Below are 22,062 nucleotides of genomic sequence, written 5' to 3'. Positions count from 1 at the left end.
CCAGCACTAAGCTAGGCAAGACCTTTGCCAAGCACGATTACAGAAGTTCCAGTCTTCGCCCACCTTCTTAGCTCATCGAGTTACAAACATTCAGTCAAGAGTCACTTTCTTCTCCACATTAAGACAAAAAAGCGCCGTATTTTCTCATTCTAATGCTAGTTCCTTGGTTTACCAATGTAACCGTTTCTTTTTGTGCATTCATTTAATCAAGCATTACTTATTCCATTCTCAATTTATCCTGCTTTCTGCTAAAAAAAAAATCTAAAAATCTGATAGCCGGCTTTTCATCATGGTATAAAGTATTTAATGAGTTTCAGAAAAGGTCATAATAAGCTAGATAGCTACTGTTTTCAGCACACTGCTAGAAGAGTATCTATGTCCCATTCGTGCAACAACTGTAACATCCCATCAGACATTACATATCACACATCTTACATTTTCATCTTTTCTTTATTTCAGCATTCAAAAGCATGCCTCTTCTCAAACAGCTCTTGAAGCTAAAGAGCTGTTCTGATTTCTCCCCCATATGTTCAGTCTAGTCACTTACATAATGCAGATGTCTTTCATTGAAGAGTACTGCCATCAAGGTAAAAGTTCCCTTTTTCTTAAATAAGGAAAACTTATCAAACCTGAGTTGCTAATACCAGGAACAGTTCTGGGCTATGAGCCAGCATACCTATGTAGACACTACATCAGTAATAAATTTAGTACAAGATCAGGTTGTTTTGAGGTCCACAGTAAAGCAGGTATCAGAACTACTGTTATTTTTCATAATACTGATTTCAGTTCAGAGGACAATTTTAATAGTTTAGGCATGAAGTTTTAGTTTCAAGTCATATAAATAACAAGCTGTGTTAATTTTAAATTGGAGAATAATCATCCTCTGTCACCTGTGTCTTCTGATAAGACCAAATCTAGCAGTTACTCTAAAGCAAATTTCAAAAAACCCAAAGGGAACCTAGTTTTCCCGGAAGAAGATATTCAACTGCCAGGGTCCAGTATATGCAAAACAGCTTATGCTCTACAGACAGAAAAGATAGAGTCTGCCTCGCACTTAACAGCGTGCTAACTCTGAAGTTTGGCATTTCTTGCTGCCTGCTTTTGCAAAGCTAGTTGATACAGCAGTAGGTACTGGAGTGTGCTGCAGTAGGGGACTTGGTTTCTTTTCTAATTCAGAAGTGACTTCATGATCTAATTTTTTATTTCCCGTTCCCACTCTGTCCTTCCAGAGGGGCTTAGAAACACCATAACTCACAAAACCTCCCCTTAAAATACTGAAGTCCCAGCTACCTCCTTATAGAAAATTTAGCAGTTTTAAACTGTTAGCTGTATATCATTTTGATCTCAGGTGCTGAGGCACTAACAATATAGCACAAAATTGTACTGCATTGTGCTGCATTTTTGTGGTTGTCAGTCTTGCAACAACTTATTTTCTCCTAGGGAGAGGCTGCTCTTTTTGACCACTCATTCTGTACTTTCAGTTGGAGATGCACATAGCTACCCAGAGGGAACGCAGCCAGCTGGGGTATTGAGAAAAACCTTACTGGCATTGTCCTTCCAGTCAGTGCAGAGCCCTGCCCACCTCCTGGCACAAGCCAGGGGCAAGCTCACCAGACACCTTCTGTTGATGCAGTACCACGGTTAAGGCATCCATATGACTCTCCCTCTGTGCAAGCAACATCTGTTTGTTTTCTAGAGTTTGCTGCACACATTTAGAGTTCGCATGCCTTGGAAAACAGCAACACCTGCCTAATATGAAAAGTGAATGCAAATGTAATTTTTACCAAGTACACAATCTCAGGCTTTGCATGTCTTTTATTCAGAGGGAGACACGCAAGCAGGTAGTGGTATCCAAAACAAGAAAGGACTAGAACTTAATAGAAAGTTTTATGCTGAAATTAGAGTCTGGAAGGCCAAGTAAATTCCAAATATTGAGTTGTCTTGTTTACTCTAGAGAGAGGGGGAGGAAAGGATGGGGGAGAGCACAAAGATGAAGGGAATAATAGCTGCAGAAGCTACATTTTCCTCATCCTTTGCAGCATTACAGACATACAAAGATTTTATAACAACATGCACAAACAACTAAGTGGTATCCTCCATTCTCTCCACCGCAATATATGTTTCATATTTAAAGGAGTATACACTCCCACCCCCAAACAACATATAGCTACATCTAGTCCCAAGAGCAGCTGCTTTGAATATAAACCATTTTTACTGCTATATGGCATTTCTTGCACCAGCAAGAGTTTACAATAGAAGTTAAAACAAGCCAAAAAAGCTGAAAAACTTAAGTTGAACTCCGTATGTATTACACCTTAGGTAATAAAAGTACATATAGTTGGCACCACCACACATCATGCTAAATGCTAACCTTCTCACCAACATGTATATCTCAGAATGGAAAAATCCAGACACACATATGATCTGCGTCTCCTATAACTGGTCAGCATTAGAAGAACTCAGAAAAGTTCCGAGACAGTTTTAAGAACCCCACAACCCAGCCAAGTCCATCATCCACTATTTTCATCTATTAGGCCACGCTATTATTCTTTACTGATTCTTTCTGCCCAAAACCACATTTTTGTGATATAAAGTGCAAGTTGTTCACCTTCCCACCTGAAGCACAGAAGCTAGAAATTGAAGACAGGAAAGACTACAGTTTAACTTAAAAAATCCCATCATAAAAAGCAGATAAATAACATTTAGTACTGAAATATGAACATAAAATAACATTTTATAAATTAGTACAGTAGAGTCTTGAAGGCAGCTCAAACTTGACATCAAGAGTGCCCAAGAAAACCAGGAGATTGAAGTTTTGTGTACATAACACAGTGTCTTGGGCATAGATGCCTACCTTTTAAAACCTTAGTTTATGCTGTGGAAACTAACTTCCATGCCAACAAAAGAGCTAAGACTGCATCTTCTAAAGGACAAACAAGGGTATATGTTTTGGTCAATCCCACCTTTGCTACCCACCTTCTCCCCCCCCGGCTTTCTCCCTAGTCACATAGTGCTCTTCTCTAGCTTAAAATAAAACTCGTTTGTATACTGAAGCAAAAGCATGATCAGATTCCAGCCAGCTAGACGGTTTGATATTTTTCAGACCACCCCTTCCCAGGCCCATGCATCCTTGAGCTGCTGAGGCAGGTCCCAAAGGTCAAGCAGTCTCAAAAGAGAAGCCTTGAGTGTTTCCTTAAGGCCCAGTTTGAAGTTTTTAGCTAACCTGATAGAGGTATGTTTTTTAGTTTAAGAGTAAAAAGCAAATAGCTCACATGAATTACATCAGTAGAGAAGTCAAGGCTTTTGGCAAAATACCACATCTCATGATAATTCAACTTTTTTTTTTTTTTTGAGAAAAGCTTATTTGTTATCACTGATAGCTCTCTAAAAGCAGGCATTAGCTAGCCTACTGAAAAGGTAGTTATTTCCCCTTGTTTTAGCTCAGCATTATAGCTATAGCAACATAGAACCTGTATATATCAACCTACTAGTCAGGAACAGCAGCTCAGAGAAATACGAGCATGCTACATACAGGACAGAAGCATACAGTCTACCAGACTCTACATACTAACATCATTTCATCTTTCAAGGCCTTTTTACAGGTATTGTTTAGCTGGTAGTCAATTATCACATAGAAATTTTATAAACAATATTGAAACCCCCCCGTTGATATATTAAGGCCACCCAGAACAGAGCACAGCCTTCTTACTCTAGGGAGCACAATCTCTTCTTTCAGAAAGACAGCTATCCCCTTACAGATACCCATAAGACAGCATTTCATTATTTTTAGGACCTCTCCTGGGATACATCAAACAAATATTAATTGTAGAGACAAGCCACATAAATACTAGATCCCAAGAAACCACTGACTTACAGCTACTACCATAACCAGCCAGCCTTACTAGCCTTGAGCAATTCAAAACTTAACTACCACCCTCAGAGCAGACCAGACATCTTTTTACCTTAGTTTTAGAGAAAGCTGCAACTCATTTCCTTGCACCTGAGGGGTGAAGGAAGAACAGAGCTTTAGAAGAAAGGCAGAGAGTCTTTATAAACCACTGACTCCCTCGTTTTGCTCTCTAGCACACACCTGCAACCCTAACTGAAACCTGCCCTATGAGCGGTTCTCATTGGAAGTTATCAGTATAAAACAGGAACAGCTGGTAAGGGCTAAGACTCACTAGATGGTTATTTATGCCGGACCTACTCACTAGTTAGTCAATAAAACAAGGTGGAGGGATGCAAAAAGATGAGTGATTCTAGATCAATTTTGGTTTGATTTTCTTATCTTAGCTTTAAAGTCTTAAGCTTAAAGATAATAGAAATGCATATGTTTTATTAATTATCATGAGTCATACTGTGTTATGGTGTAAGAGTGATGGTTAAATAGTGTATGTGGTTAAGGGCTCTAAAGTATTTCAACTTCCTTTGCTGTTCAGTTCCATTACTTAAATTAAAAACCAAATATATTTAGTACATGCTGCTGTAGCATAAAAGTGAGGACCAGGTTGTTTCCTAATAAATTTGATTTGTTGTCATTAAAACTACAAAGACTTGGAATTTAGCCAGCTTGTTTTGAATTTTGGCTATTGACTAAGCGTTTGTTTCTCTCAGTACACCTAAAATTTTTAGCCCCGGTATGCTGTAGTACAAAAATCAGATTTGTATTTAATATGTTGTTTCATTCAGGTGCATGTGTCAGCTTGGGACCAAAATCTGTTTGGTTTCTTATCATGCAAGTGATTAATCTGCAGCTTTTTTCTCTCTCTCTCTTTTTTTTTTTTTTTAAATTTTTTTTTTCTCCTTGTTTTTCAGCAAGATGTCCTGGTTACTAGGCCAACTTCATTTAGAATTCTTTGTTTTCCTGGCAAAAGCATGAAGTACTGGTATAGAATCTAAAATATCTAGGTAGATCCAGGATGTATTCTGACTTAAGCAACTCAATCTGTTAGGAGCGTATGGATGAAGTTGTTGGGGCAAGCAGCAAACAGCTGCTTCCTCTGGCACCTCTACTGAGCTGGGAGTAGGTAATGCAAAGTTTATTCTTTACAGGTGACAGGATGGGGATATTTTTACTGAGATGGGAACAATTCCTGTATTTGAAGCAGAGCAAGTAATAGAAACCTCACTCAATGAAGTGAAGCAAGGAAAGAGAGTGGAATCCTCTATAGGTAGGTCTCAAGGTTTGTTGAACTGGGTGATCTTCTTGCTAGAAGACTGTCATTGGGGAGTGCGAGGTTTTGTTACTATTGATGGGGTTGGACAACAAGATGGGAAGGATACCAGCAAAAGAAAAGAGAAGCTATTGCCCATTAAGTGTACTTGTTTGCTGTCTTACTCTGGTTTCTGCCTTTAACTTCTGGCTTGTGACTGCTTAATCCTCTTTTGAATCTGGTTTTGTTTTGTAAAAATTTAAGTCAGCTGGATTTGTTAGGCTATGCTGTGAATGGGGAAACACTATGTTTGAAAATTACGCTGCTTTGGTTTGTAATCACTTAGAAAATGGAGTCTTAAAGAAATCACTACCTTTGTGTATCTGATGTTAAAATAAGCTGAAAAAGAGTGTATTACATAATTTTTGTTTAATTTAAACGTGGCGTTGAAAAAAAGACTTGAAAAATATTGTAGTGTTCCTTGCGGGCTCTGCAGTCTCAACACTTGCTACAAGTTCTGATTCTGGCTGTCTGTGACCTGTGGGCAGGTAGCTGCTAACAATACTTTTGGCAGTTCTCCCAAAGGTGTTAACTGGGTAGAGAGGAGAAGAGGACAACAGAAGAGTGGAAAGAGGAGGTCACCTCTGTGCTTTTGTTCTCACCCAGCATCTGCTATTTCCAAAACAGTCCTAGTGCTATCCACTTACGTGGGAGATTAGAATAACGTTCCTGACATGCTCCAGAAAATGAATTTTTACAAGTCTGAGAGGATGGCTGAAATGGAGTGGTATTTCAGTGGCAGACTTCTTGACAGTTTTCTCTTCCTGCAGTGGGTTAGACTGCGTCTTTCTGAAGATATCTTATTCAGCAAAGACTTTTAATCACTTCTATCTGGGAGACTGTAAGACAACGTACAAGGTAGTAGCCCGAGACTCCATAAACATGGTGAGTATCATGGAAATAGATTGATGACTCTGGGTTGGGTATTATATTTGAAACGATTCATCCATTTAGAATGTTAAAGTAAGTATTACTGATCATTCTTAGATGTCTACAAAAGTAGAAAAAATGTTATGTGTGGGATCTGACCTACTGAACCAAGACATTTGAAGGTCCCGTGGGTAGAAAGTGAATTTTTACATGCTTGCTAAGGAGATGTGAAATAGTAAACTATCTATTTCTTGTCATCTTTAAATAAAAAATGGTATCTTGCTACAGGGTATGTTTTTCAGTTGCTATAGATCATGTTAGCTGAGGTTTGCGACTTTAATACATTCTGGTGAAAATTTCTATTACAGATAGCCATTTATCTCTGAATCATGATGAACTCTTCCTGATTATAAACATCCATGTAAAAATTGTCTAGTGGTGATAAACAATGCCAATTGCACATGGGGTCATTATGTATTGACAACTGAGGTTCAGAAATTAAAAAACAGTATTATCAAAAAGAAATTTGGGCACCCAGTTTGAGCTAACAAGGAGGGTTTTTTTAATTGTGACTGGAAGGTCCTCTTGGCTCACTGAGTTTAATCTCCTTGTGTCACCAGCAACCAGGTCCTACATCCCTCCTAAAATGTTCCAGCTATGTCTTAAGGATAGCTGGATTTTCAGCCCCTATTCCTTAGCATTTGGAACGCTATAATTGTTTAATTGACTAACCCTTATATCTCTCATATAAGATCATATTCCAGATATAGTTTCTAGAGTTGCCACTGTATGTGCCATCTGGTAGAAATTCTCCTTTATGAAAACCTTTGCCTGCCACTGATACGCCTTTACCATATATCACTTTGAAGTGATAAATGCAATCTTGTCTTTGGAAGTGGCAACGTTTCCTTATTATTATTCCTAGATCAGCAGCAAGAGGCTAAGCAAAACTATAAATGTGTTGTATACCTGATGCAGCTTTAATACTGAATGTGCAACCAATGTGAAACTGGGAAGGAAAGGTCCATGGCTGCAGGAGAAAGGAACAGGAAGAAGGTGTCAAGAAATCAGTCTTTGTGGACAAAGGATAGTGATTATAGTCATATCTGGATAAAATTTTCATTTGAAGAGTTAGTTTGATTTAGAAGCATGGAGGTTATCACGCTTTAGCAATGTGAATCAACAATTTATAACATTGGAGTCTTTGTGATAAGGAAGGTAATGTGTTTGGGTCAGAATTGAGTTCTTAAAAATCAATCTTATTCTTTCTAGTAACATTAAAATACTAAATGGAAAAAGAAAAGGAAGCTGTATTTTTATAGATGTCTATACTAAAAGAACCCTCTGCTCTCCCTTGCTCATACTGTAAGGCGATATTGTGGTTAAGATACCAGCAGTTGTCTATAGTCTTCCTACCTATTGTACCTTTTCTGAAATGCTCGGGTACTTCCCTCGAGGCAGTGCACTGGTGAGTAGCAGTTCTCTGAATTGTGCCCACCTAGATCTGTTCTGAATAGGATTTCATGACATGGTATCTGAGCTACCATAGCATTACTTCCTATTATTAGTTTAAAAACAACTCTAAAAGTGTTGCTGTACATATTACTGCATTTCAGCAACATTGACTTTGTGTTTGGAACAGAACATTGAACAAAGGCAAACATGTTGCAGAATTACATGGTCTGTGTTCTGCAAATAAGATCTTAGGGAGAAATTGGGATAAGTGAGGCAAGATCATTTATAAATCAGATTCCTGTCACTTTTTCTTTTATTTCCGCTACCCCCCTGCAGTTACCTTTCGGCACTTTCTAGGTTTAATCATGTATGGAGAGTGCTCTCCTAGATAGTAGCATTAGTTTGATGCATATGTTAATAATTCACATTGATATATGCTTATTTTGTGTTTTTGGCTGTTGCTCTGAGACTGCTGAATCAGCCTCATAACGTGAAATGCAAACAAAATTGAAACCTTGTGAATGAAAACTTTGATTTGTTCCAATTTATTACAGTTGAATGGTATTTCCCAAAAGTATTCACTTAGAGCATGTTAATTTTGCTCTCCCAGTGAGCATTTAAAGCACTATTTCACCCTGTGAATGCTGTGTGACATAACTATGCAAGTAACAAATACTTCAAAAACCATGGGAAACAGAGTAACGGGGACTGAAGCTCCCCACAAACAAAATGTGATTACAGAAGTCAGCTCTGCATCACAGCAAGACATAGAAATCGAAGTTGATGACTACTGCTTTAATTTATAGGCCAAATTTGGCTGTCAGAGACCACTGTAATTTTGGAATAACTCTACTAACTTCAACAGAGTTGCCTTAGGTTTCTGTCAGGGTAAATGATAGCAAGGTCTTGTTGCCCTATGTTATTCATTTAACTCATATCATTTTCCCAGTTATTTATAAAGCTACGTTCATCTGAGACTGTATGGCAGGGTATCCATGAAAGTTGTACAGGCAGGTCTTTGGCACGTACAGGAAACTATAGTGAAAAAATTCATCCATCCCAGAAAGCAGCCCTGTTCCTGCTTACTGCTGCCTTTCTCACCCATTAGAGTGGTCTCACTTGCTAGAGAAATCTCACACTTCATTAACTCAGCCTTTAGCTAGTGTCCAACCAAGGGACTATTGCAGAATGATCCCTGATTGGGGCCATATTACATCATCAGCTGATGGAGCCGGCAACTACCTATTTCTCTCCCTGAAAACTAATTTCTAAACTCTTTCGTTACAATTGAGTCCATTATGTCTGACATTCAGCCAGTGAGATGCTCCCTGTACCCCTGTTGCTGCTCTCCTGGTCTCTGCCAGCCTGCGGATGAGCGGTCTCCTCTGCCTTGCTCTCTCTCCCTTCTGGCACTTCATCTTCTCACCCAAAACAAATCTGGCCCTCCAGCTGCTTTGCTCCTGCCTGGCCTTATTGTTCATTGGGTAGGTAAAGGATGTCTGCTGACTCCTTGGCTCTTCTAAGTTCTTTCTTTACCAATATTCCTTTCGCTAATTACCTCCTCAAAATAATTTCTGTCTGGCTAGGCCTTCACCTGTGATGGCCAGCTTGCTTCTGTGCTTCCAGAGACCGCACCTGAATGTGCATCTGGGGGCTACTCTGCTTTTAAAGGGAGGGTATCCTGTGGAAGCGCCCATTCCTCTGTACACTGACCATGAAAAGAAGCCCTCAGTTACTAAAAGACTGATGTGCAGTCTTCCCTATATAGGATTTCAATGCGTTTTTCTGAAGAGTTCAGGTACACAACAGTTCTTTGTCCCATCCTGTGACATGGGCATAGAGAGAGAATGGAAAAAAAAAAAAATTACAGATTCCCCTGACATGGAAAAGGGGGCTCTTTTCATGGTGTGTAAAACTGGCAGAACCGAATTCTTAGCATGCTTTTCAGAACCAAAGATTTAAATAGGTTGCCAAGGGAAAATGACTGGGTTGTTCCATTTATTTTTGTACTCCCCAGGATGTTGATACTCCACATCAGCATTAAATTTCTGTAAAGTTTGTGGTTATTAAAACCAACCAGGATGCAAACAACAGGAGAAACAAAATAGTGTATTGAGTCTGAATTTCACCTTTTTCTTTTCCTTCATAGGATGCCCTCTTCAAATACGTCAGAAAGGGACCTGTTCTTTTTTAGAAGGTTCTCTAATGTTCACCTAAAGCAACAGTACATTATAAAATCCTATGTGTTTAGTCATAAATTAGGGATCTAATTTCTGTTATGTAAAATATGTTAAATCATGTAATTTGTAGTCGTTTGGACAGAATCTGTGGCAGTAATTTTCAAGTGCAGCTATGGTGTGGCAGTGCTGCCGTCATACAATTGACTCCGGAGAATCTGAGTGCCACTTTCATGTATATGGAAAGGTTTGGATGCTCCCAATGCTGCCAATCTCTTCATTATGCTGTGTGAGAAACGGAGGGTGGAAAAGATGCATCTGCAGCCTTACCTGCATACTGAACTGATTTTGTTGAAGTAGTGTTCTTACACTAGTTCAAGTCCCTGAGAAAACAGTCTTCGGATTTAGTGATGGTTTATTTCACCATAATTTGAATTTTTAAACCCTCTTCAATGGTGGCTTTATGCAAGCTGGGTTGACTCTATATTGCAGCTGGCTAGGAGGATGTGCGTGTTATTAATTACTGTGCCTCAGCTGAGACCTAGAACTTTTTGAACTGCTCTAACACAGTTGCAAGCTATTATGTGTTCATACCCTTCATGATCTAAGCTAACCCAAAGCAGATCTGACTAAAATGAATTTCAGCACAATCGTTAGCATTAATAAAATTGTCTCAAAGTTATGCTTGAAATGCAAAACTTGAGGTCGTAATTAAGGAGTTACATCCCCCAGCTATGTGCCTGACCCCTCTGCGAGAGATTACTGCCCTCACAGCAGAATTGCATACAATTTATACTTTTATGAGCTCTCATCCTTTCCAATCCCAGATCATTCACCAGGTACCACTTGGAGGTCCTTAACAAAATATCTTGCCATGTGTTTCCTGATTGTGTCCAGTGTCCCACACTGTTGCAATCTTCTGCCAGTAGATGTCAGCTCAGAACTGGTGAAAGTTTATTCTGTTTGTTTCAAGGTAATTAAAATTAGTGGTTCTGTGGCTTTGGTCTTGACTTCTGATATCAGATTGCTTGTTCAGAACATAGAAAGCATGATGTTACTATTCAGACATTCAACGTACGACTAGTGTGACATTTGCACACTCTGTGACATTTGTAAAGACAGAGAGAATTCAGACTGAATAAGTGTGATCAAAAAAAGAAGCCAGTTACTCTGTTCATTATTAAAATTTAAGGAAAGATTTTTTTTTTTTCCCAAGATCAGACTCTAGTTCCAAGTCAACATACTTCTAGATTAAGCTAATAAGCCAGGGCAAAGGAACCACTGTGGCGCAGAGGGAGGTAGTAATTTGTGGCAGCCTCTACGCTGCCAGAAACAGAATTACTGGAGCATTCAGAGGAGACTCTGTCCCAGTGAACTGGTCACCCCTGCAAGACAATGTGAGCGGAGAATATGCTTGGTCTGTGCTGCTCTGTTGGGATTTTTTTTCTTATTTTCTTTTCTTAAAATTATAGGGCTATTTGTAGCTTGTATATGTTGCTGGAACATAATCTGAGAGGCAAAAAATTGACCATCAGTCTTTAGAGTAGTGTCGCACTGTACATACAAACACAAGCTGGAATCGGAAGAGGTATATTTCTCTATATACTGTGGAGACAGGTGCCATAGGGCTGTCTCTGCTTGCTTTATGGCATCTGCTCTCCAGGCAGACAGGAAGACTTACTTCCATGCTCCTGGGACATGTTCTTGCTTCAGTGTGTTCCTGTGTTTTGTGAGCAAGCACGCACGGGACAGTCAGTCTTATGTTCAGAAATTCCTGCTTCAAGGATAGAAGCATGCTATTAGTATATTCCCACACTTTCCATACTGCTGTAGCTGTAATTTCTCCTGAGGACTTCTGGAGGCCTACTCCAGAGATCTTAGTGCCTCAGCCATGGAGCGATGCTGAGCTGGTCTGTGGTACGCTGGGAGAGCTTGCTGTGCCCTGTGGGACAGTGACTTTATCCCGCCGTCATGTTTAACTGAGACTCTTCCTGAGCCTTGCCTGCTCAAATCCACACGTCAGAAGTGGATTGGTTGCTCCTGCTTGCAGGCGAGTTGTTTATGCTGTGGAGTAGATGTTAGGTGAAATCAGTGGCATTCAGAAACATTTTTTCCCCTTGAAATGCAGAAGGCACGGGGCACGGAGGACGAGGACACAGACTCAACAGGTGTGTGAATGCTGCAGTTACTGTGCATTTTCGTGAAGGGACTGGGGCTTTGGGATGGGCTGAAGCCGCATTCTTGTACACACCTGGCAGAACAGCAGTGGGGCATCCAGAAACTAGACCAGAGGGATGAGTAAGGAGCTTCCTCCCAAGGGTCAGGACCCCGAATGCACCAACAGGCTGAGCAGCCCATTCTCCTCTCCTGGGAGGGGGTTTGGCTGCCTGTGTTCCAGGCCGGCCCTGACCACTGCAGCTGCGCAGCTTGGATGAGGCGGCTATGAGAAGAGCAGCGTGAGAAGGGGCTGTGAGGGGCCTCCTCAGGATCTCCCCCGTTTGGCTCTTGCGCTTGCCTGCGCTATGTGGTACTTGTGCCCGTGCCTGGCCATACCCCTGCTAGTCCTGACCCCCAGCTGGCTTCCTGGCTTGGCCTAGGATCTGCCTCATCACCACGAACATGTCCGATGATCACTGGATTATTGGCTGATCCCAGTTACTGTGGTCAGACCTGCTCTGCTCGCCTTGCTTGGGGGCTTTGGGATGGGGACCTTGCTGGTGAGGCCACCGCCAGCGTTGGCTCCGTGCTCACCTTCCCTGGTGGAGCAGCCAGCTCCTGCTGCTACCGGTGGGTGGCTGTCACAGGCTGACTTATGTTATGTATATTACAAATTATAATTTATAAATACATTTATAGGTTAAATCTAAACTTGTGTTGACAGTTCAGTTTTCTGTACTAGTACCATGGAGTCTGTAAAGTGATTAATGATGTGTCTCCTCAAAAGTCATGAAGATAAGAAATAATAGAGGATTTTCAGAGATTAGGCCTTTTGAACTGATAAGTATCCTATAGATGGCATACCTGCTCCCTCTAAAAAGAGAAAACGGATACATCAGTTCCAAGGGAATGTTATTCCTTATTTTTGCAGACTGTGGCCTAGCTGAATGCACAATTGTGAACGCCAATATATTAAATTCAGGAAAATCGAATTGCACAGTTCCAATGTCTTTAGGAGATAAACTGCCTGTTTGCTTAAAAACTTGACTCTAGTGACATTGCTGCTTACCATGTGTCATTACTTTTTTGGGGGAGGCTTCCCCACTATTGCCATTGCTCAACAAACAGTGATGCTTTAAAATCAGAGGGCCAGGAACAGGAGAACTGGCTGTAAATGTTTGACAATGGCAAGAAAGTGATTTTTTTGAGCTGAGTGAAGGTTGATGCTGGTGACAAAAATCCATTTGGATACCAGTGTGGTCAGGGCCATCAATTAGATTGAGCTAACAAACCCTGCACCTGTAGACCCAGAGGTATTTTCATATAGGGTGTTTCCAGCCTGGAGCTGATATGGGGCAACCAGAGAGACTCCCTTCGTTCCTGGGGCTGGGTCAAGGCAGGTGGGGAATTAAGAGACACCCTGCATACCTACATCCAAGTGACCTAGGATGTGAGTTTCTGACGGGGGCTGTAATTGTTTGAACAATTTTAATCAATTTGTAATTAGATTTTACTATACAACCAATTTGTCATAGGCTTTATGGGATTATAGGTTTAGTGAGGTTTCTAAGTGTTAAGTGACCATATGTTTTACAGGCTTAATATGGCTTTAGCTTTTAGGTGATTGTGACATTTTGCAACTTTTTTAAAGCTTAGTAATCTGTTCCTTGGCTCTTCTGCATGTGCAGAACCCATGTAGCAACATATTTTAAAAACAAACCAAATTATTAACTATTCAATGAAAGCCAAACCAGTTTAAGCCTACTAGCTGCTTGTTCATATACAGAGAAAATAACTCATGTGCAGTGTGAATTTAACTGATCTGTATGTTTATGTGCTCAAAACATCTAAAATAGTTATAGTGAAATTATGTGAGTCACAAATAAGATTATTGAGCGTAAGTCTCATTGGTAATGGCTATCTGAAGAACTCTTCCGCTTCTTGGCCACCCCCAGACTTTAGCAGCTCCTCTAACTGCTTGTATGAAGTTCGCTTGAAGCTGAGCCTATGGATGCTGGTGCTTCAGAGCAGTGGCACTGATATTGAAGCTGGTAGAGAAGCTGCTATGAAACTGCGTACACAAGCTCTTGGCCCCAGACTGGTGAGTGATTTCACGAGCACAAGGTCCTGCTCCGAAGCCTCTGTCCTTCTGCAAGGAACCTTCCTCGCCATTTCTGTCTGCGTAGCGCTGCGTTCTGCATCCACTTCTGTGGAAAACTCATCCAAGGCCTGCTTGCCTTTCCTCCATCATTAAACACTCCTCCCTCCATGCATGTCAGCAGCAGCTCTTGCTGTTAGTGTCTACAGGCACATTATGTTAAGAACAGTTTAATAATGTTAGAATTTGGCCTGGGAGTTCCTCTGTTACCATGTCTGGTTCTTACTTTTTTTCAGGCCAGAGAACTCCTGGAGAGTATAACAGTTTCTAAAATACCATAATGGAAAAAAGAACTAATATTTGAGGCCAGTGGGAATATTCCACCTCTCTGTGCCAAGGAGCCTGTGAAGGGAGCAGTGTATCAGCAAATGGAGAGGCTTAGTAAGTGACCAGCGCCGTCCTCGGGAGTTTGCCCTGTCCAGAAATCTGATAGACTGTTACTGCTCTTGCTGTGATAAATAATGCTGGCCAGCAGTATTTATTAGGGAGGAGAAATGATAACGCAATGCTGCACTGGGATGCAGATGCTTGCTATTGGAAGAATGGCTTCTCCACCTTCACCCTCCTACCTCAGCTATGTTCTGCAAATAAATGAGGAAGGATAAGCAGCATGGATGTACAGCTTTACACAGCTCTGTTCTTGCAATAGTAACAGTCCTTTGCTAGTCAGAAATGTTTATCACCGTATCAGTGTGGCGATATGTGACTTTTGCACGGGGTGAGGTGTTGTGTTAACTAAAACTACAGTCCATAGTGAGGGAATGAGGAACCTCACACGGGAGGAGAGGAGAGGAGAGGTCCTTGCTGAGTCCCACTCCTGCAGCTTAGGACTGTCCCAGCTTCTGCATGTCCTTGGCCGCCGCCTGAAGCTGAGCAATTGATTCAGCAATAGCTTTGAAGGTGGCAAAGGAGAACAGATTACTTGGGTTGAGACTGCAGCTTGTGTGCTGATACTTCCGACCCAGCTCTGAGAGCTGAAATACCTTTAGCTGGAATGGGCAGAGGAGTGTATGGAGAGGCATGTTTCTGGGAGTGAGAAAGATGTGGCTAAATTCTGGACTCTGGTGCTCATGGACAATGAATAATTAGCAGAGAGAAGGGAAGAGGGTTTTGGTACATCCTTTGTTTTAACTGATGCTAAATTGAATGTTTGTTCTGTAACATGATATAATAATATTTAAATAAATGTGGAGGACTAGCCTCTCCACAGGGTGTGTGTAGAAGTTTCTGTATCTGACTCTGAATCCTGCACTTGGTCCTCCATCACGGAATTACACCGTGCATATCATGGGAGGGTCAAAATATGTTAAAATAATGTTTTAAAAAAAAGAAAAGTTGAGGCTTCATGGGGGAGAAAGAAGCTGAAGGCAAGTTGTAGATGGGAAAACTGTTTTTTTTTTGAGATAGATGGGTGGCTGGAGTCTGTGTTTTAGCTTAAACAAGGGTAATACAATTTGTGCAAGACTGTGACAGCAGAGTATATTTAGCTAACTTCTATTATTATCTAGTTTTCTGAATTTCTAAACCTCTGTTTCAACATATTTAGAATTCCTATTTCATTTTCACAAGTAACGACATTTTGTGTTATGCATTTGGCTGTATTGCATGTGCAAGGGTTACAAAAAAGGCACTATATGTGCGTTACTGCTGTTCCTTTATATTTATCTACATGCCAAGATTAATCCAAGATGCAGTAATGTTTTGCCTTAGAGCAATTGTACCAATGAACCTTAACCCTGATCTTAAGAGACTTACTCTCTGTTCCTGTGACAGTTTGTTTATTCTTCACTTCAGGGCCTCTTTTGAGCTAAAACAGCCATTAAAAGCAAATTGTTCTGGACAGCTTTTCTGCCTCCGAGTAACAAAAACTGTGCGACTTATTTTCATTTCTTCCTATACCTTTTCCAGGTGATTTCTGCAAACATAAATCCACTGTAGTATCCATCTAGCACTGGAATATTCTAAATATGGAGAAATGATGCGACTCATTAACAGTGTGACCTTTCAGCATTCTCTATTTGTAAAAATTGCTGCATGCAGGGGACAAATCCCACTGTACTGTGTGAATACAATGTTTACAATGTCCATACTGGAGGAAAAAAAATATGTCCAGGTACTTCGTATATTTTCAGTTATTTGTGTAGGTTCTTGTGCTGTGTGAATGGCAGATAAAATTATAGCTGTATTATAAAAGAATGTTACATGTTGAGGGTTTAGTCCTAAGATAGATCTAAACCCCTCTAATTCAGTGGAAGGTGTAATTGCTCTGTATTTCTTCAAGTATTTGATTAATCCAATTAATCAACTTTAAAGTTATTAACAAGAATTGATAATCTCAAAAAATGACTGAGAATATATCCCTGTATTAAGCAGGAAGTATTTTTTTTTACTTCATTATAAACAAATATATTATCTGTGAAAGGGTAAAAGAACAGAAGTGAAAAATGATTGTTTGCTGTAGTACAGTGGAGATATCAAGGGGAAAATGGAGCCCACTTCATCTGCCGTTAAAGTTAATAAGAGCTGGATGAAACCTAGGATTTCTTACAGCTCTCATGAGACACCACAGCTCTTGACTTCACTAATCAAGAATTAAAACTGAATAATTATGAACTATATCTTTCTGTTCACTAAAGAAGAAATAACTCCTAGGTAGATTTAACATGGTAAAACTTGCTTTATTAAAACTTTTTTAATTAACCAAATACCTTACATTATTTCAGGTCCTGCTATACTGTTTCTTCTTATAGGAGAACTACTGAAATGGAGACAAAGGTCAGTTTAGGAATATAAAACTATTTATTTTAGAATTGTATCTAAAATGAAAAGAAGTTAATCAGAGATGAAGGTATCAATCTTTATCAAGCTAAAATCTCAGGCTGACAGTGCAAATAGGTCTATAGTAGAATAATAAATCATTTACTGCCCTTTTAGAAACATATTTTGTTGAATTGTAATTGCAGCATAATATACAAATTGCTGGAAAGGAGATAGAATCTTTTTTTTTTCCATTCTTTGCTGCTGCCACAGAACAGAAACAGCAGTTATTTCTGTAGTATGGCAAGTATTCTTCCTTTCTGTTTGCGTAATCCTAACATAACTGAGACATTGCACTGCTTAGAATGAAGAAAAAATATTATACATGTATAGATCCATATGTATAATGTTTATGCAATTAATTTTTTTTAATAGAAATATTTGTATTATTAACTGTAATTGAGGTTTCTATCTTGTCCCCTCTATTTTTATTTATTAGAAATTACGATCTAGGAAAACATGAACAAGTGAAAATCTGGTTTAGTGTTTCATATTGCATCTCATTAATTTTAAAGCTGCATAATTGTAAACTCTACAGTAATAATTCTGAACAAATTTAGTTATAGCCATTTGAATAGATAGATTGGGGAGCTGAGGTGGAGTCTTACAGGATACTTAAGATATTCTGTGAACACTTTGTACTACATGCATTAATGGTAACTTTTGAGAAGCATTAAGTGTTGATGGATGCAATGAACAGAGCTCGGAATGAGCTTCATTACAGCTGCAGCAGTTTGTAAATACGAGGGTTATGACAGTTTAGAGAAGCTGAAACCAAAAAATTGTTGCAGAATAAGCACCTGCTTATCAGCTATGCTACCAAGAAAAATGAAACACAGAGAAATCTCAGACTAGTTTTTCTGTGCAAAATCTGCTTATGTTCAGGTAATGTTGTCCTGTAGTGATGATCTGAGGACTTAAGCAGATTTTACAACATGAAGAAATCTTGTCTTGTCTGTATGATTTTACACAGAATATGTAAATTTCACAGGTGGTGCTCAGTTAGCTGTAGTTTTCAGCAAAATTATGTAGGAACATAAATAATTCTAATGTTTCATGAAATATGAATAAAAGCCTCTTCCGATACTTTCTTTTTTTGAGGCTCATGGGAAACCTAAATTGAATGGTGTTGCTGAAGCTCTTTTGAAGAGATATTCTTTAAAATTTTTAACATGCCACATACTTTTCCATTAATTTGAAATAGTTTTTAATTCTTTCAGTGTTGCCTTATGATTAAAAACTTTGTCAAATGCCAGTCCCCAGTTGTGCAAAGTTTCCAACAAGGGCTATTAGACTTGTCCTAAAATGATTAACCTCAGTGCTGGAAACATTCCACTTTTCTGCATTGCTGCTGCATGTTATTACAGAAGGAAACAGTCCTCTGTAACTGTTGGGCAAAATGTTTTGCCCCTAAGTAAAATTATAGAGATATTGTTACTTGTCTACTTGACATCTAGGAAGACAGAAAGCCCAGTGCTGCTGCTTGCAAGGCATCCTCAATTCCCTATGTGTCCCTCGTGCAAGTGGCTTTCCCTGCATCACATCAATGTGTACTGTGAATGTAACAGGAGCGGAAAAGAGAGAGTATCTGTCTGTCACATATGTTGGTAAGACTCCTGCTGCCACAATATCTTTCTCACCCCAAATTACAGGAGGCTACAGCAAGATCAGTTTGGTCAAAAAGAGTGATAAAAACACAGAAAAGCTTTCAAATTGAAAGAGGTGAAAAACTCCAATTAAGATAATTATATACCTTAGATAAATACGGTATGCCATGATGCATCTCATCTTTTAGAAAGTAATAGCAAATGTTGGTAAGTTAGAGCAGGAACAGCTATTCACTTTATCTTACAAAACACGGAGAATAAGATATTCATGAGACTGAAATGTTTTGCCTGCAAAATTGAAAGTATGTTTTTTCATACAATGCCTATTTTCCTTGGAGAAATAATTATTTCAGGATACTGTTTGATATCTAGAGTTTAATGGGATCTAGAAAAGGAATTGGCAATGAAAAAAGCCACCCAACAAAACAAAACTAAAACCCAAGCTTACTCAGATTTGACATACTGTTAAGTAAAGAATTAAGTATTTTAAAAAAGAGATAAATTCTTATGCCACTGACTCATGGGGTCTAGAAGAATCTTCACCTGAGGCAGATGTGACCTAACTACCTCTTGCAAAACTCCTTGAAGTTTTACAAAACAGCTGTGGACGAGGACGAAGCTCTGCACCAGCTGAACCATGGGCCTGATCCAGCACAACAGTTGTTACTCCTCCACTCCAATGGCAGTAATTCCCCCATGATGTAGAATGAAGTCCTCGCAGCGCCCTGACATCTCTAGTTTCAGGGGGAATCGGCGTGTGTGCAAAGAGGGCAGTTTCCTAGGTAAGAGAAGTCCGGCTCCTACATCGCACTAGTTTGTAGAAGTACCAAGCGTTAAAAACTGCTACTGCGGTTTTAGAGACATAAATGTAGCTCGAGTACATCAGGTACGCAGGCTCTGCTGACTCCTGGGTAGCTGGTGAGGAGCAGGAGCTTCCATTCCTTCTGCCAGGAGGCTGTGTCCCTCTGCAGAGGCAGGCCGCTGCCGGGTACGTTCTTGCCGAAGTGACTGCTTAGGACTGGGGAAAGGGAGTATTGGGCCACCTTCTGCTAATCTCCGCCACGGGGGTCTGTGAGACTCCAGGTGTGCCTTTTTCTTCCCTTATCTGCTCCTCTTTCAGCAAACCTTGGTGACAGACACAGTTGATGCTTCCAGCACACTCTAGTGTCTTTTTGCTGGTAAAAATGCTGATTGGCATCCTAATGAAAATCCTAATGAAAATTAATACAATCAAACTGTCTCTTGTTGATCCTGAAGTGCATGTGATGACAAATCTCTTCTGTGGTGACACACACTGTAAACAACTTATTTTCATGTGTAAAGGAAGTATGTCACCTCCAATGTGCCCCAGCTTTACATCAAAGATACACTGTGAAGAGTTTTGTCTGATAATTAAGAACCAGCATGAAGATCAAATGTTGATTTTAATTTATATGAATAATTTCTATGAAACAGCTTCTATGAATGAGACTATCTGAAATTGAAACCTTGAAAGTGCTTTACAGCACATTTACAATAGGTATTCAGCATCCTAATATTTACTGCTGAAATATGATTAATTATATATTATGCTATTTACTGTGAAAGCTGGATATGCTTAAACATAAACTCTCCTGGACATACATGAGCTGCCCAAATTGGATGCTTTTTCATTCTCTTTTTGGCAGTGAATTTCATACATTCTAAGTGAAAACTCCCATCTTTTCTCATTATTTGCATGTCTGAATTCAAATATCTCTCTTATAATGCTGGGTGTGGTTTTATTTGCTTTATCGTTGGCATTTCCAATAGTTTTGTGGTGGTGATTTGGAACCTAAATAGTAGAGACATCCCATCTTTAAAGTAATGGCAAAATCATACAAAAAAATGAATGTGATACTACAAAATTAGGCCCCTTTTACCCCCTTCACCCCTCCCTGCCCCCAGGGCTGAAGTTGGCTGAGCCACAACTTGTTTAGTTGAGAAGTTTGTTTACAGTCTTATGCAAGGCATTTTCATTCTGCATATGTTACAAATAATAGCTTTGGACTAATAGGAAGATCCTAGAATGTTACTCTGACATCTGTAAGTCATTATTGGAAGTAACATTCCTGGTCGAAGGATCTCTCCAACTCTCCCCTCCTCCCCTTCTCCCAGATCTCAGTTGGAATGTTTGAAGAAACGGGTTCTGATATCTCTTCTAGTAGCTGTGCGGATAATCCTTATGGTAAAAGTCCGATCTCTCTCCTATGTATCAACAATGGCTTAGCTACATGACAATTACTGTGATAACAGGAAAAAACCAAACTTTTGGGAGAGCAAATTGTCTGGTGAACATATGTCTAAATGCTAAAGTTCACAGGCTCTTTAAGCTGAAGTGGCCTGATTCAGCCACTCTTACTTGTGTCAAATAATGTGTGAATTTTCCCAATAAGCAGAGCTAACGGGACTGGGGCCTCGGCTGAATAATGCAGTATCCTACAAGGAACAAAATGCAGCATCCTACAAAATAATATGTACTTTTTTCTTTGCTTATTTTGGCTTGAGTCTCATCTTTGTTTGAGTCTTGTTCTTTGGCTAGTATTTGTTTGCTAGTACCACTAGGAAATCTGAACTCATGTAAACTGAAATAGTGAGGGGTTCCAACTTGCATCTCTCCAGGCGGATGACCTCATTACACAGCTTAGACACTGAAGCAATTTCATTAACTCTGAGGGGAACAACTTATTAATTTATTGGTAAACACATCCGAACTGGGGCTTGATGAAGATGTGCATTATGGATAAAGTTCCCTAAAAACTTCACTGGCAAAGATGGGTGAGATGATACCCTAAATCAGAGTACCAGCATAACCTGGCATGCAGAACAAACAGAAGTTAATACTAAAAGTAGTAAAGCAAAACCACTTTGTAGAAGTTAGGGTGTTTTTTTTTGACATGTAGTATACAGAAAAGGAAGAGAACAACATAATTAGATATTATAATGAAAATGTTTTGTGAAATTTCTCAAATTAGCTGACAATTTTTGTAAGCTCTTTTGTCAGATCCATAAATCAGATTAAATTGATTTTTGCTACTTTTTTTAAATTGAAAGGAAAAATATTTAAACTTAATATGACCAGCTTTAGTGTATACAGAAAACAGGCGTGGTAGATAAGTGTGAAAGACCTGCAGAAAATTTGTATGTGCAATTGATTGCTTTTCTTTTCATACATACTATAACATTAAAATCAAAGTGATAGCACATTTCTACATTATATAGTTGGTCAAAATATAATTTAAAAAATTACAAATAATTTTGAAAGTTTGAAACATGTTGCAAGGACTGTAAAAAAGCAGAAAAAGGGGCGAACTAAAAAAAGATTGCTCACACTTACATAGCTAAATTAACAGTGGGCTTGTATAATGCTTTCCTTTCTAGTGTGTGATAAGCCCCATGTGCAATATCTGTATTTGTTGGCAGATGGAAGATGGGAGCAGAGGGAGGTGTTTCTCATTTAAATGGATCTGCTTTCTTTTTTTTTTAATAATAACCAAGAAATAACGTATCCTTTTACTGTGCTTGGCTATATGTACTTTGTTGCTTAAAATTGCCTTGAGTGTATTAATAGTATAGCACAGCATTCAAAT

This window comes from Calonectris borealis, chromosome 8 (assembly GCF_964195595.1).
Source record: "Calonectris borealis chromosome 8, bCalBor7.hap1.2, whole genome shotgun sequence".
Lineage (NCBI taxonomy): Eukaryota > Metazoa > Chordata > Aves > Procellariiformes > Procellariidae > Calonectris > Calonectris borealis.
Note: the sequence above shows the minus strand (reverse complement) of the source record.